The sequence below is a fragment of the Ambystoma mexicanum genome, chromosome 11 (assembly GCF_040938575.1).
Source record: "Ambystoma mexicanum isolate Mex_15411 chromosome 11, UKY_AmexF1_1, whole genome shotgun sequence".
In the NCBI taxonomy this organism is placed as follows: domain Eukaryota; kingdom Metazoa; phylum Chordata; class Amphibia; order Caudata; family Ambystomatidae; genus Ambystoma; species Ambystoma mexicanum.
The window spans coordinates 822,854,864-822,870,359 of NC_090934.1; the positions used below are offsets into that span (position 1 = coordinate 822,854,864).

The 15,496-nt window shown below is 46.4% G+C and overlaps 9 non-coding genes across 9 annotated transcripts; all 9 read right to left on the reverse strand.

Annotated features, from left to right (window-relative positions):
* Window positions 1–71: 71 nt before the first annotated feature.
* Window positions 72–145, reverse strand: TRNAN-GUU (transfer RNA asparagine (anticodon GUU)). The gene has a single exon. It is a non-coding gene; the product is annotated as a tRNA-Asn (tRNA).
* A 2,175-nt stretch (window positions 146–2,320) lies between these two features.
* Window positions 2,321–2,394, reverse strand: TRNAN-GUU (transfer RNA asparagine (anticodon GUU)). The gene has a single exon. It is a non-coding gene; the product is annotated as a tRNA-Asn (tRNA).
* Window positions 2,395–4,184: 1,790 nt separating this feature from the next.
* TRNAW-CCA (transfer RNA tryptophan (anticodon CCA)) lies at window positions 4,185–4,256 on the reverse strand. Its single transcript has one exon. It is a non-coding gene; the product is annotated as a tRNA-Trp (tRNA).
* Window positions 4,257–4,569: 313 nt separating this feature from the next.
* Window positions 4,570–4,643, reverse strand: TRNAN-GUU (transfer RNA asparagine (anticodon GUU)). The gene has a single exon. It is a non-coding gene; the product is annotated as a tRNA-Asn (tRNA).
* Window positions 4,644–6,431: 1,788 nt separating this feature from the next.
* TRNAW-CCA (transfer RNA tryptophan (anticodon CCA)) lies at window positions 6,432–6,505 on the reverse strand. Its single transcript has one exon. It is a non-coding gene; the product is annotated as a tRNA-Trp (tRNA).
* A 313-nt stretch (window positions 6,506–6,818) lies between these two features.
* TRNAN-GUU (transfer RNA asparagine (anticodon GUU)) lies at window positions 6,819–6,892 on the reverse strand. Its single transcript has one exon. It is a non-coding gene; the product is annotated as a tRNA-Asn (tRNA).
* Window positions 6,893–9,067: 2,175 nt separating this feature from the next.
* On the reverse strand, window positions 9,068–9,141 carry TRNAN-GUU (transfer RNA asparagine (anticodon GUU)). Its single transcript has one exon. It is a non-coding gene; the product is annotated as a tRNA-Asn (tRNA).
* Window positions 9,142–10,931: 1,790 nt separating this feature from the next.
* Window positions 10,932–11,003, reverse strand: TRNAW-CCA (transfer RNA tryptophan (anticodon CCA)). Its single transcript has one exon. It is a non-coding gene; the product is annotated as a tRNA-Trp (tRNA).
* Window positions 11,004–11,316: 313 nt separating this feature from the next.
* On the reverse strand, window positions 11,317–11,390 carry TRNAN-GUU (transfer RNA asparagine (anticodon GUU)). Its single transcript has one exon. It is a non-coding gene; the product is annotated as a tRNA-Asn (tRNA).
* Window positions 11,391–15,496: the final 4,106 nt, after the last annotated feature.

Below are 15,496 nucleotides of genomic sequence, written 5' to 3' on the forward strand. Positions count from 1 at the left end.
GCAGACGAGACCTGCGAGAGGTAAACAGAAGTCCATAGTTGGTCACGCTGAATTTTTGAGCCAAAATGCACCGTCCCTGGGTGGGCTTGAAACACCAACCTTTCGGTTAACAGCCGAACGCGCTAACCGATTGCGCCACAGAGACTCATGCAGTTCTTACACAGGGGCCTGATTGGTGTGCTGTTTGCTTATGCTTCCCAGGCAACCTGAAAATATTTCTAAAATAGCTCTATTTCCCACAGCAAATCAGGGTATCAAGCACTTCCCTACCTCCCCTAATCCACAAACACAGGGGATTTAGTAGAGGACAGAGCCCATCAACAGTGCACCAAATGTCCTCTGTGTAGGCATAACTTGCTATGAGGAGAAAGCCACAGTTGCGCACTTGTGTTAAAAGGGGACAGTAGGCTGAACCCAGAGAACACGGGAGAAATGACTCAGGTTTACTGAGTGGAACACTCTGTGTCTTTGTGCCAAAAACAGCAGCGTCTTTTCGGTTAACAGCCGAACGCGCTAACCAATTGTGCCACAGAGACTCACTGGCATGTGTGTTCTGCCTTTGGCCTGATTGCATTGCTATTTTTTTCTGATTGGCAGAAAATCTGAACTTTTTTCTGAAAAAGGCATGCCTCTCGTAGCACTGCAGTGCATTAGACTGCTCCCTTGCTTCCCTGAGTCCCCAAATACACAACCACCTTGAGCACAATAGAAGACACATTCCAGCAGATTTAGTAAGAGTGCACCAAGGTTTCTATATGTAGGTACCTTGCTGAGAAGCAAGACCTGCAGTTGCATTCTTCTGTTAAAAGAGAGCAGCAGAGTGCACCAAGAGAACTTGGGGGAAGTAGCTTATGTTAACTACTTGCCATGCTCTTTATAGATCCCTCTGTTTGACTGGGTGAATTCTAATTTCTGGGGTAGAGTAAGCAATTTTTGGATCTAGATGCTGTGCGCAACAGGAATGCTATATACTGCACTGTACTGCTACTGAAAAGTTACCAATTTTACAGGATGTTCAGGTAAGCTTTGTTTCAGAAAACAACTTGCTAGAGGCCCTAGGACAGATTACTGGGACAAAGGAAGAGGGTTTGGGGATTAGCACATCTCCTATGAAAGGTACAGTCACGCCCGAGACAACTCTGAGTGCCTCCTCAAATTCTAAGAAATGCGAACTGGGGTCCTACGCCTTTTATTGCCAGTGGATCTTTGTGTTTCAGACAAATGTGCACGCCTCCCAGAGCCCCATGCAATGCACTTAGGGAAATGGGGGAAGGTGCTGTGCAACCCTCTCGCTGACAATGTCTCTCTTGTCTATAATGTATCTATGAGAGAGAGAGAAATAGGCAATGTGAGAGTGAAAAAGTAAAATGGAAATGTGTCTACTGAGACCAGTATAAGGGGAAATCCTCACAATCCAGGACCGACAGTTGATTGGGAGGGCGCTTACAGGTTTCCGACACCAGACCGGTACCTGAACTCACAAACCAAAACTGCAAAGTGATGGGCATTGCCACTAGACTGCCGACCCCCTTTCGGGGCCCCAGTATATATCCTTTAGTCACACCTAGAGTTCCCAGGACAGTGCAGCATTCAGCGATTACACGAAAATATTGACAGCGCTAGGAGGCCATGCAAATGGCAGAGGTATGCTTTACAAAGCCCACGTAGCGTGCACAAAACAGCACATCAGTCAGGCCCACTTGAAGAGATGGTAAAGAGGAAATACTTCTGCTGCATCCAGTAAAACATAGAGATTGGCCTGCGTTAAAGGTTGACCATGTCCTTCATGGGTGTCTGTCAATATGATACTTCCCTGCTGCAAAGTTTACATTCGAAACGCCAGAACAACTAGGCCCAGAGCACAAAGATGCAGTCAGGTTGAAATAACGAGATACTGAAGAGCAATTTTATATTTCAGAGTGGGAAAAGCAAATATGACCCCGACGTGATTTGAACACGAAACCTTCGGATCTGGAGTCAGACGCGCTACCATTGCGCCACGAGGTCCATGCGGCACTCCACCTGGTGTGTCTGATGACAGAATAAAGGTAGGAGACGTACATGCACCTGCAGAGCCTCATTGCTTCTTTAAGTAGACTGGCTAGGATAGCTTCCTTCTGTGCATCAGTACACGCTGCAGCCAAACCCTTCCCATGAAGTCTTGATGTTTATGAATTGAATGGCAAGTTTTGAAAAACTAAAGCAAGCGAGAAGAATTGCTTGCAGTTTATTGGATTTTTTGGACGTCAGCAGACGAGACCTGTGAGAGGTAAACAGAAGTTCATAGTTGGTCACGCTTAATTTTTGAGCCAAAATGCATCGTCCCTGGGTGGGCTTGAACCACCAATCTTTCGGTTAACAGCCGAACGCGCTAACCGATTGCGCCACAGAGACTCATGCAGTGCTTACACTGGGGCCTGATTGGTGTGCTGTTTGCTTATGCTTCCCAGGCAACCTGAAAATATTTCTAAAATAGCTCTATTTCCCACAGCAAATCAGGGTATCAAGCACTTCCCTACCTCCCCTAATCCACAAACACAGGGGATTTAGTAGAGGACAGAGCCCATCAACAGTGCACCAAATGTCCTCTGTGTAGGCATAACTTGCTATGAGGAGAAAGCCACAGTTGCGCACTTGTGTTAAAAGGGGACAGTAGGCTGAACCCAGAGAACACGGGAGAAATGACTCAGGTTTACTGAGTGGAACACTCTGTGTCTTTGTGCCAAAAACAGCAGCGTCTTTTCGGTTAACAGCCGAACGCGCTAACCAATTGTGCCACAGAGACTCACTGGCATGTGAGTTCTGCCTTTGGCCTGATTGCATTGCTATTTTTTTCTGATTGGCAGAAAACCTGAACTTTTTTCTGAAAAAGGCATGCCTCTCGTAGCACTGCAGTGCATTAGACTGCTCCCTTGCTTCCCTGAGTCCCCAAATACACAACCACCTTGGGCACAATAGAAGACACATTCCAGCAGATTTAGCAAGAGTGCACCAAGGTTTCTATATGTAGGTACCTTGCTGAGAAGCAAGACCTGCAGTTGCATTCTTCTGTTAAAAGAGGGCAGCAGAGTGCACCAAGAGAACTTGGGGGAAGTAGCTTATGTTAACTACTTGCCATGCTCTTTATAGATCCCTCTGTTTGACTGGGTGAATTCTAATTTCTGGGGTAGAGTAAGCAATTTTTGGATCTAGATGCTGTGCGCAACAGGAATGCTATATACTGCACTGTACTGCTACTGAAAAGTTACCAATTTTACAGGATGTTCAGGTAAGCTTTGTTTCAGAAAACAACTTGCTAGAGGCCCTAGGACAGATTACTGGGACAAAGGAAGAGGGTTTGGGGATTAGCACATCTCCTATGAAAGGTACAGTCACGCCCGAGACAACTCTGAGTGCCTCCTCAAATTCTAAGAAATGCGAACTGGGGTCCTACGCCTTTTATTGCTAGGGGATCTTTGTGTTTCAGACAAATGTGCACGCCTCCCAGAGCCCCTTGCAATGCACTTAGGGAAATGGGGGAAGGTGCTGTGAAGCCCTCTCGCTGACAATGTCTCTCTTGTCTATAATGTATCTATGAGAGAGAGAGAAATAGGCAATGCGAGAGTGAAAAAGTAAAATGGAAATGTGTCTACTGAGACCAGTATAAGGGGAAATCCTCACAATCCAGGACCGACAGTTGATTGGGAGGGCGCTTACAGGTTTCCGACACCAGACCGGTACCTGAACTCACAAACCCAAACTGCAAAGTGATGGGCATTGCCACTAGACTGCCGACCCCCTTTCGGGGCCCCAACATATATCCTTTAGTCACACCTAGAGTTCCCAGGACACTGCAGCATTCAGCGATTACACGAAAATATTGACAGCGCTAGGAGGCCATGCAAATGGCAGAGGTATGCTTTACAAAGCCCACGTAGCGTGCACAAAACAGCACATCAGTCAGGCCCACTTGAAGAGATGGTAAAGAGGAAATACTTCTGCTGCATCCAGTAAAACATAGAGATTGGCCTGCTTTAAAGGTTGACCATGTCCTTCATGGGTGTCTGTCAATATGATACTTCCCTGCTGCAAAGCTTACATTCGAAACGCCAGAACAACTAGTCCCAGAGCACAAAGATGCAGTCAGGTTGAAATAACGAGATACTGAAGAGCAATTTTGTATTTCAGAGTGGGAAAAGCAAATATGCCCCCGACGTGATTTGAACACGCAACCTTCTGATCTGGAGTCAGACGCCCTACCATTGCGCCACGAGGTCCTAGTGGCCGTCCACCTGGTGTGTCTGATGACAGAATAAAGGTAGGAGACGTACATGCACCTGCAGAGCCTCATTGCTTCTTTAAGTAGACTGGCTAGGATAGCTTCCTTCTGTGCATCAGTACACGCTGCAGCCAAACCCTTCCCATGAAGTCTTGATGTTTATGAATTGAATGGCAAGTTTTGAAAAACTAAAGCAAGCGAGAAGAATTGCTTGCAGTTTATTGGATTTTTTGGACGTCAGCAGACGAGACCTGCGAGAGGTAAACAGAAGTTCATAGTTGGTCATGCTGAATTTTTGAGCCAAAATGCATCGTCCCTGGGTGGGCTTGAACCACCAACCTTTCGGTTAACAGCCGAACTCGCTAACCGATTGCGCCACAGAGACTCATGCAGTGCTTACACTGGGGCCTGATTGGTGTGCTGTTTGCTTATGCTTCCCAGGCAACCTGAAAATATTTCTAAAATAGCTCTAATTCCCACAGCAAATCAGGGTATCAAGCACTTCCCTACCTCCCCTAATCCACAAACACAGGGGATTTAGTAGAGGACAGAGCCCATCAACAGTGCACCAAATGTCCTCTGTGTAGGCATAACTTGCTATGAGGAGAAAGCCACAGTTGCGCACTTGTGTTAAAAGGGGACAGTAGGCTGAACCCAGAGAACACGGGAGAAATGACTCAGGTTTACTGAGTGGAACACTCTGTGTCTTTGTGCCAAAAACAGCAGCGTCTTTTCGGTTAACAGCCGAACGCGCTAACCAATTGTGCCACAGAGACTCACTGGCATGTGTGCTCTGCCTTTGGCCTGATTGCATTGCTATTTTTTTCTGATTGGCAGAAAACCTGAACTTTTTTCTGAAAAAGGCATGCCTCTCTTAGCACTGCAGTGCATTAGACTGCTCCCTTGCTTCCCTGAGTCCCCAAATACACAACCACCTTGGGCACAATAGAAGACACATTCCAGCAGATTTAGCAAGAGTGCACCAAGGTTTCTATATGTAGGTACCTTGCTGAGAAGCAAGACCTGCAGTTGCATTCTTCTGTTAAAAGAGGGCAGCAGAGTGCACCAAGAGAACTTGGGGGAAGTAGCTTATGTTAACTACTTGCCATGATCTTTATAGATCCCTCTGTTTGACTGGGTGAATTCTAATTTCTGGGGTAGAGTAAGCAATTTTTGGATCTAGATGCTGTGCGCAACAGGAATGCTATATACTGCACTGTACTGCTACTGAAAAGTTACCAATTTTACAGGATGTTCAGGTAAGCTTTGTTTCAGAAAACAACTTGCTAGAGGCCCTAGGACAGATTACTGGGACAAAGGAAGAGGGTTTGGGGATTAGCACATCTCCTATGAAAGGTACAGTCACGCCCGAGACAACTCTGAGTGCCTCCTCAAATTCTAAGAAATGCGAACTGGGGTCCTACGCCTTTTATTGCCAGTGGATCTTTGTGTTTCAGACAAATGTGCACGCCTCCCAGAGCCCCATGCAATGCACTTAGGGAAATGGGGGAAGGTGCTGTGCAACCCTCTCGCTGACAATGTCTCTCTTGTCTATAATGTATCTATGAGAGAGAGAGAAATAGGCAATGCGAGAGTGAAAAAGTAAAATGGAAATGTGTCTACTGAGACCAGTATAAGGGGAAATCCTCACAATCCAGGACCGACAGTTGATTGGGAGGGCACTTACAGGTTTCCGACACCAGACCGGTACCTGAACTCACAAACCCAAACTACAAAGTGATGGGCATTGCCACTAGACTGCCGACCCCCTTTCGGGGCCCCAGCATATATCCTTTAGTCACACCTAGAGTTCCCAGGACAGTGCAGCATTCAGCGATTACACGAAAATATTGACAGCGCTAGGAGGCCATGCAAATGGCAGAGGTATGCTTTACAAAGCCCACGTAGCGTGCACAAAACAGCACATCAGTCAGGCCCACTTGAAGAGATGGTAAAGAGGAAATACTTCTGCTGCATCCAGTAAAACATAGAGATTGGCCTGCTTTAAAGGTTGACCATGTCCTTCATGGGTGTCTGTCAATATGATACTTCCCTGCTGCAAAGCTTACATTCGAAACGCCAGAACAACTAGGCCCAGAGCACAAAGATGCAGTCAGGTTGAAATAACGAGATACTGAAGAGCAATTTTATATTTCAGACTGGGAAAAGCAAATATCCCCCCGACGTGATTTGAACACGCAACCTTCTGATCTGGAGTCAGACGCGCTACCATTGCGCCACGAGGTCCTTGCGGCAGTCCACCTGGTGTGTCTGATGACAGAATAAAGGTAGGAGACGTACATGCACCTGCAGAGCCTCATTGCTTCTTTAAGTAGACTGGCTAGGATAGCTTCCTTCTGTGCATCAGTACACGCTGCAGCCAAACCCTTCCCATGAAGTCTTGATGTTTATGAATTGAATGGCAAGTTTTGAAAAACTAAAGCAAGCGAGAAGAATTGCTTGCAGTTTATTGGATTTTTTGGACGTCAGCAGACGAGACCTGCGAGAGGTAAACAGAAGTCCATAGTTGGTCACGCTGAATTTTTGAGCCAAAATGCACCGTCCCTGGGTGGGCTTGAAACACCAACCTTTCGGTTAACAGCCGAACGCGCTAACCGATTGCGCCACAGAGACTCATGCAGTTCTTACACAGGGGCCTGATTGGTGTGCTGTTTGCTTATGCTTCCCAGGCAACCTGAAAATATTTCTAAAATAGCTCTATTTCCCACAGCAAATCAGGGTATCAAGCACTTCCCTACCTCCCCTAATCCACAAACACAGGGGATTTAGTAGAGGACAGAGCCCATCAACAGTGCACCAAATGTCCTCTGTGTAGGCATAACTTGCTATGAGGAGAAAGCCACAGTTGCGCACTTGTGTTAAAAGGGGACAGTAGGCTGAACCCAGAGAACACGGGAGAAATGACTCAGGTTTACTGAGTGGAACACTCTGTGTCTTTGTGCCAAAAACAGCAGCGTCTTTTCGGTTAACAGCCGAACGCGCTAACCAATTGTGCCACAGAGACTCACTGGCATGTGTGTTCTGCCTTTGGCCTGATTGCATTGCTATTTTTTTCTGATTGGCAGAAAATCTGAACTTTTTTCTGAAAAAGGCATGCCTCTCGTAGCACTGCAGTGCATTAGACTGCTCCCTTGCTTCCCTGAGTCCCCAAATACACAACCACCTTGAGCACAATAGAAGACACATTCCAGCAGATTTAGTAAGAGTGCACCAAGGTTTCTATATGTAGGTACCTTGCTGAGAAGCAAGACCTGCAGTTGCATTCTTCTGTTAAAAGAGAGCAGCAGAGTGCACCAAGAGAACTTGGGGGAAGTAGCTTATGTTAACTACTTGCCATGCTCTTTATAGATCCCTCTGTTTGACTGGGTGAATTCTAATTTCTGGGGTAGAGTAAGCAATTTTTGGATCTAGATGCTGTGCGCAACAGGAATGCTATATACTGCACTGTACTGCTACTGAAAAGTTACCAATTTTACAGGATGTTCAGGTAAGCTTTGTTTCAGAAAACAACTTGCTAGAGGCCCTAGGACAGATTACTGGGACAAAGGAAGAGGGTTTGGGGATTAGCACATCTCCTATGAAAGGTACAGTCACGCCCGAGACAACTCTGAGTGCCTCCTCAAATTCTAAGAAATGCGAACTGGGGTCCTACGCCTTTTATTGCCAGTGGATCTTTGTGTTTCAGACAAATGTGCACGCCTCCCAGAGCCCCATGCAATGCACTTAGGGAAATGGGGGAAGGTGCTGTGCAACCCTCTCGCTGACAATGTCTCTCTTGTCTATAATGTATCTATGAGAGAGAGAGAAATAGGCAATGTGAGAGTGAAAAAGTAAAATGGAAATGTGTCTACTGAGACCAGTATAAGGGGAAATCCTCACAATCCAGGACCGACAGTTGATTGGGAGGGCGCTTACAGGTTTCCGACACCAGACCGGTACCTGAACTCACAAACCAAAACTGCAAAGTGATGGGCATTGCCACTAGACTGCCGACCCCCTTTCGGGGCCCCAGTATATATCCTTTAGTCACACCTAGAGTTCCCAGGACAGTGCAGCATTCAGCGATTACACGAAAATATTGACAGCGCTAGGAGGCCATGCAAATGGCAGAGGTATGCTTTACAAAGCCCACGTAGCGTGCACAAAACAGCACATCAGTCAGGCCCACTTGAAGAGATGGTAAAGAGGAAATACTTCTGCTGCATCCAGTAAAACATAGAGATTGGCCTGCGTTAAAGGTTGACCATGTCCTTCATGGGTGTCTGTCAATATGATACTTCCCTGCTGCAAAGTTTACATTCGAAACGCCAGAACAACTAGGCCCAGAGCACAAAGATGCAGTCAGGTTGAAATAACGAGATACTGAAGAGCAATTTTATATTTCAGAGTGGGAAAAGCAAATATGACCCCGACGTGATTTGAACACGAAACCTTCGGATCTGGAGTCAGACGCGCTACCATTGCGCCACGAGGTCCATGCGGCACTCCACCTGGTGTGTCTGATGACAGAATAAAGGTAGGAGACGTACATGCACCTGCAGAGCCTCATTGCTTCTTTAAGTAGACTGGCTAGGATAGCTTCCTTCTGTGCATCAGTACACGCTGCAGCCAAACCCTTCCCATGAAGTCTTGATGTTTATGAATTGAATGGCAAGTTTTGAAAAACTAAAGCAAGCGAGAAGAATTGCTTGCAGTTTATTGGATTTTTTGGACGTCAGCAGACGAGACCTGTGAGAGGTAAACAGAAGTTCATAGTTGGTCACGCTTAATTTTTGAGCCAAAATGCATCGTCCCTGGGTGGGCTTGAACCACCAATCTTTCGGTTAACAGCCGAACGCGCTAACCGATTGCGCCACAGAGACTCATGCAGTGCTTACACTGGGGCCTGATTGGTGTGCTGTTTGCTTATGCTTCCCAGGCAACCTGAAAATATTTCTAAAATAGCTCTATTTCCCACAGCAAATCAGGGTATCAAGCACTTCCCTACCTCCCGTAATCCACAAACACAGGGGATTTAGTAGAGGACAGAGCCCATCAACAGTGCACCAAATGTCCTCTGTGTAGGCATAACTTGCTATGAGGAGAAAGCCACAGTTGCGCACTTGTGTTAAAAGGGGACAGTAGGCTGAACCCAGAGAACACGGGAGAAATGACTCAGGTTTACTGAGTGGAACACTCTGTGTCTTTGTGCCAAAAACAGCAGCGTCTTTTCGGTTAACAGCCGAACGCGCTAACCAATTGTGCCACAGAGACTCACTGGCATGTGAGTTCTGCCTTTGGCCTGATTGCATTGCTATTTTTTTCTGATTGGCAGAAAACCTGAACTTTTTTCTGAAAAAGGCATGCCTCTCGTAGCACTGCAGTGCATTAGACTGCTCCCTTGCTTCCCTGAGTCCCCAAATACACAACCACCTTGGGCACAATAGAAGACACATTCCAGCAGATTTAGCAAGAGTGCACCAAGGTTTCTATATGTAGGTACCTTGCTGAGAAGCAAGACCTGCAGTTGCATTCTTCTGTTAAAAGAGGGCAGCAGAGTGCACCAAGAGAACTTGGGGGAAGTAGCTTATGTTAACTACTTGCCATGCTCTTTATAGATCCCTCTGTTTGACTGGGTGAATTCTAATTTCTGGGGTAGAGTAAGCAATTTTTGGATCTAGATGCTGTGCGCAACAGGAATGCTATATACTGCACTGTACTGCTACTGAAAAGTTACCAATTTTACAGGATGTTCAGGTAAGCTTTGTTTCAGAAAACAACTTGCTAGAGGCCCTAGGACAGATTACTGGGACAAAGGAAGAGGGTTTGGGGATTAGCACATCTCCTATGAAAGGTACAGTCACGCCCGAGACAACTCTGAGTGCCTCCTCAAATTCTAAGAAATGCGAACTGGGGTCCTACGCCTTTTATTGCTAGGGGATCTTTGTGTTTCAGACAAATGTGCACGCCTCCCAGAGCCCCTTGCAATGCACTTAGGGAAATGGGGGAAGGTGCTGTGAAGCCCTCTCGCTGACAATGTCTCTCTTGTCTATAATGTATCTATGAGAGAGAGAGAAATAGGCAATGCGAGAGTGAAAAAGTAAAATGGAAATGTGTCTACTGAGACCAGTATAAGGGGAAATCCTCACAATCCAGGACCGACAGTTGATTGGGAGGGCGCTTACAGGTTTCCGACACCAGACCGGTACCTGAACTCACAAACCCAAACTGCAAAGTGATGGGCATTGCCACTAGACTGCCGACCCCCTTTCGGGGCCCCAACATATATCCTTTAGTCACACCTAGAGTTCCCAGGACACTGCAGCATTCAGCGATTACACGAAAATATTGACAGCGCTAGGAGGCCATGCAAATGGCAGAGGTATGCTTTACAAAGCCCACGTAGCGTGCACAAAACAGCACATCAGTCAGGCCCACTTGAAGAGATGGTAAAGAGGAAATACTTCTGCTGCATCCAGTAAAACATAGAGATTGGCCTGCTTTAAAGGTTGACCATGTCCTTCATGGGTGTCTGTCAATATGATACTTCCCTGCTGCAAAGCTTACATTCGAAACGCCAGAACAACTAGTCCCAGAGCACAAAGATGCAGTCAGGTTGAAATAACGAGATACTGAAGAGCAATTTTGTATTTCAGAGTGGGAAAAGCAAATATGCCCCCGACGTGATTTGAACACGCAACCTTCTGATCTGGAGTCAGACGCCCTACCATTGCGCCACGAGGTCCTAGTGGCCGTCCACCTGGTGTGTCTGATGACAGAATAAAGGTAGGAGAGGTACATGCACCTGCAGAGCCTCATTGCTTCTTTAAGTAGACTGGCTAGGATAGCTTCCTTCTGTGCATCAGTACACGCTGCAGCCAAACCCTTCCCATGAAGTCTTGATGTTTATGAATTGAATGGCAAGTTTTGAAAAACTAAAGCAAGCGAGAAGAATTGCTTGCAGTTTATTGGATTTTTTGGACGTCAGCAGACGAGACCTGCGAGAGGTAAACAGAAGTTCATAGTTGGTCATGCTGAATTTTTGAGCCAAAATGCATCGTCCCTGGGTGGGCTTGAACCACCAACCTTTCGGTTAACAGCCGAACTCGCTAACCGATTGCGCCACAGAGACTCATGCAGTGCTTACACTGGGGCCTGATTGGTGTGCTGTTTGCTTATGCTTCCCAGGCAACCTGAAAATATTTCTAAAATAGCTCTATTTCGCACAGCAAATCAGGGTATCAAGCACTTCCCTACCTCCCCTAATCCACAAACACAGGGGATTTAGTAGAGGACAGAGCCCATCAACAGTGCACCAAATGCCCTCTGTGTAGGCATAACTTGCTATGAGGAGAAAGCCACAGTTGCGCACTTGTGTTAAAAGGGGACAGTAGGCTGAACCCAGAGAACACGGGAGAAATGACTCAGGTTTACTGAGTGGAACACTCTGTGTCTTTGTGCCAAAAACAGCAGCGTCTTTTCGGTTAACAGCAGAACGCGCTAACCAATTGCGCCACAGAGACTCACTGGCATGTGTGTTCTGCCTTTGGCCTGATTGCATTGCTATTTTTTTCTGATTGGCAGAAAACCTGAACTTTTTTCTGAAAAGGGCATGCCTCTCTAAGCACTGCAGTGCATTAGACTGCTCCCTTGCTTCCCTGAGTCCCCAAATACACAACCACCTTGGGCACAATAGAAGACACATTCCAGCAGATTTAGCAAGAGTGCACCAAGGTTTCTATATGTAGGTACCTTGCTGAGAAGCAAGACCTGCAGTTGCATTCTTCTGTTAAAAGAGGGCAGCAGAGTGCACCAAGAGAACTTGGGGGAAGTAGCTTATGTTAACTACTTGCCATGCTCTTTATAGATCCCTCTGTTTGACTGGGTGAATTCTAATTTCTGGGGTAGAGTAAGCGATACGCGCTAACCGATTGTGCCACAGAGACTCATGCAGTGCTTACACTGGGGCCTGATTGGTGTGCTGTTTGCTTATGCTTCCCAGGCAACCTGAAAATATTTCTAAAATAGCTCTATTTCCCACAGCAAATCAGGGTATCAAGCACTTCCCTACCTCCCCTAATCCACAAACACAGGGGATTTAGTAGAGGACAGAGCCCATCAACAGTGCACCAAATGTCCTCTGTGTAGGCATAACTTGCTATGAGGAGAAAGCCACAGTTGCGCACTTGTGTTAAAAGGGGACAGTAGGCTGAACCCAGAGAACACGGGAGAAATGACTCAGGTTTACTGAGTGGAACACTCTGTGTCTTTGTGCCAAAAACAGCAGCGTCTTTTCGGTTAACAGCCGAACGCGCTAACCAATTGTGCCACAGAGACTCACTGGCATGTGTGTTCTGCCTTTGGCCTGATTGCATTGCTATTTTTTTCTGATTGGCAGAAAATCTGAACTTTTTTCTGAAAAAGGCATGCCTCTCGTAGCACTGCAGTGCATTAGACTGCTCCCTTGCTTCCCTGAGTCCCCAAATACACAACCACCTTGAGCACAATAGAAGACACATTCCAGCAGATTTAGTAAGAGTGCACCAAGGTTTCTATATGTAGGTACCTTGCTGAGAAGCAAGACCTGCAGTTGCATTCTTCTGTTAAAAGAGAGCAGCAGAGTGCACCAAGAGAACTTGGGGGAAGTAGCTTATGTTAACTACTTGCCATGCTCTTTATAGATCCCTCTGTTTGACTGGGTGAATTCTAATTTCTGGGGTAGAGTAAGCAATTTTTGGATCTAGATGCTGTGCGCAACAGGAATGCTATATACTGCACTGTACTGCTACTGAAAAGTTACCAATTTTACAGGATGTTCAGGTAAGCTTTGTTTCAGAAAACAACTTGCTAGAGGCCCTAGGACAGATTACTGGGACAAAGGAAGAGGGTTTGGGGATTAGCACATCTCCTATGAAAGGTACAGTCACGCCCGAGACAACTCTGAGTGCCTCCTCAAATTCTAAGAAATGCGAACTGGGGTCCTACGCCTTTTATTGCCAGTGGATCTTTGTGTTTCAGACAAATGTGCACGCCTCCCAGAGCCCCATGCAATGCACTTAGGGAAATGGGGGAAGGTGCTGTGCAACCCTCTCGCTGACAATGTCTCTCTTGTCTATAATGTATCTATGAGAGAGAGAGAAATAGGCAATGTGAGAGTGAAAAAGTAAAATGGAAATGTGTCTACTGAGACCAGTATAAGGGGAAATCCTCACAATCCAGGACCGACAGTTGATTGGGAGGGCGCTTACAGGTTTCCGACACCAGACCGGTACCTGAACTCACAAACCCAAACTGCAAAGTGATGGGCATTGCCACTAGACTGCCGACCCCCTTTCGGGGCCCCAACATATATCCTTTAGTCACACCTAGAGTTCCCAGGACACTGCAGCATTCAGCGATTACACGAAAATATTGACAGCGCTAGGAGGCCATGCAAATGGCAGAGGTATGCTTTACAAAGCCCACGTAGCGTGCACAAAACAGCACATCAGTCAGGCCCACTTGAAGAGATGGTAAAGAGGAAATACTTCTGCTGCATCCAGTAAAACATAGAGATTGGCCTGCTTTAAAGGTTGACCATGTCCTTCATGGGTGTCTGTCAATATGATACTTCCCTGCTGCAAAGCTTACATTCGAAACGCCAGAACAACTAGTCCCAGAGCACAAAGATGCAGTCAGGTTGAAATAACGAGATACTGAAGAGCAATTTTGTATTTCAGAGTGGGAAAAGCAAATATGCCCCCGACGTGATTTGAACACGCAACCTTCGGATCTGGAGTCAGACGCGCTACCATTGCGCCACGAGGTCCTAGTGGCAGTCCACCTGGTGTGTCTGATGACAGAATAAAGGTAGGAGACGTACATGCACCTGCAGAGCCTCATTGCTTCTTTAAGTAGACTGGCTAGGATAGCTTCCTTCTGTGCATCAGTACACGCTGCAGCCAAACCCTTCCCATGAAGTCTTGATGTTTATGAATTGAATGGCAAGTTTTGAAAAACTAAAGCAAGCGAGAAGAATTGCTTGCAGTTTATTGGATTTTTTGGACGTCAGCAGACGAGACCTGCGAGAGGTAAACAGAAGTTCATAGTTGGTCATGCTGAATTTTTGACCTTTCGGTTAACAGCCGAACGCGCTAACCGATTGCGCCACAGAGACTCATGCAGTGCTTACACTGGGGCCTGATTGGTGTGCTGTTTGCTTATGCTCCCCAGGCAACCTGAAAATATTTCTAAAATAGCTCTATTTCCCACAGTAAATCAGGGTATCAAGTACTTCCCTACCTCCCGTAATCCACAAACACAGGGGATTTAGTAGAGGACAGAGCCCATCAACAGTGCACCAAATGCCCTCTGTGTAGGCATAACTTGCTACGAGGAGAAAGCCACAGTTGCGCACTTGTGTTAAAAGGGGACAGTAGGCTGAACCCAGAGAACACGGGAGAAATGACTCAGGTTTACTGAGTGGAACACTCTGTGTCTTTGTGCCAAAAACAGCAGCGTCTTTTCGGTTAACAGCAGAACGCACTAACCAATTGCGCCACAGAGACTCACTGGCATGTGTGTTCTGCCTTTGGCCTGATTGCATTGCTATTTTTTTCTGATTGGCAGAAAACCTGAACTTTTTTCTGAAAAAGGCATGCCTCTCTTAGCACTGCAGTGCATTAGACTGCTCCCTTGCTTCCCTGAGTCCCCAAATACACAACCACCTTGGGCACAATAGAAGACACATTCCAGCAGATTTAGCAAGAGTGCACCAAGGATTCTATATGTAGGTACCTTGCTGAGAAGCAGGACCTGCAGTTGCATTCTTCTGTTAAAAGAGGGCAGCAGAGTGCACCAAGAGAACTTGGGGGAAGTAGCTTATGTTAACTACTTGCCATGATCTTTATAGATCCCTCTGTTTGACTGGGTGAATTCTAATTTCTGGGGTAGAGTAAGCAATTTTTGGATCTAGATGCTGTGCGCAACAGGAATGCTATATACTGCACTGTACTGCTACTGAAAAGTTACCAATTTTACAGGATGTTCAGGTAAGCTTTGTTTCAGAAAACAACTTGCTAGAGGCCCTAGGACAGATTACTGGGACAAAGGAAGAGGGTTTGGGGATTAGCACATCTCCTATGAAAGGTACAGTCACGCCCGAGACAACTCTGAGTGCCTCCTCAAATTCTAAGAAATGCGAACTGGGGTCCTACGCTTTTTATTGCCAGTGGATCTTTTTGTTTCAGACAAATGTGC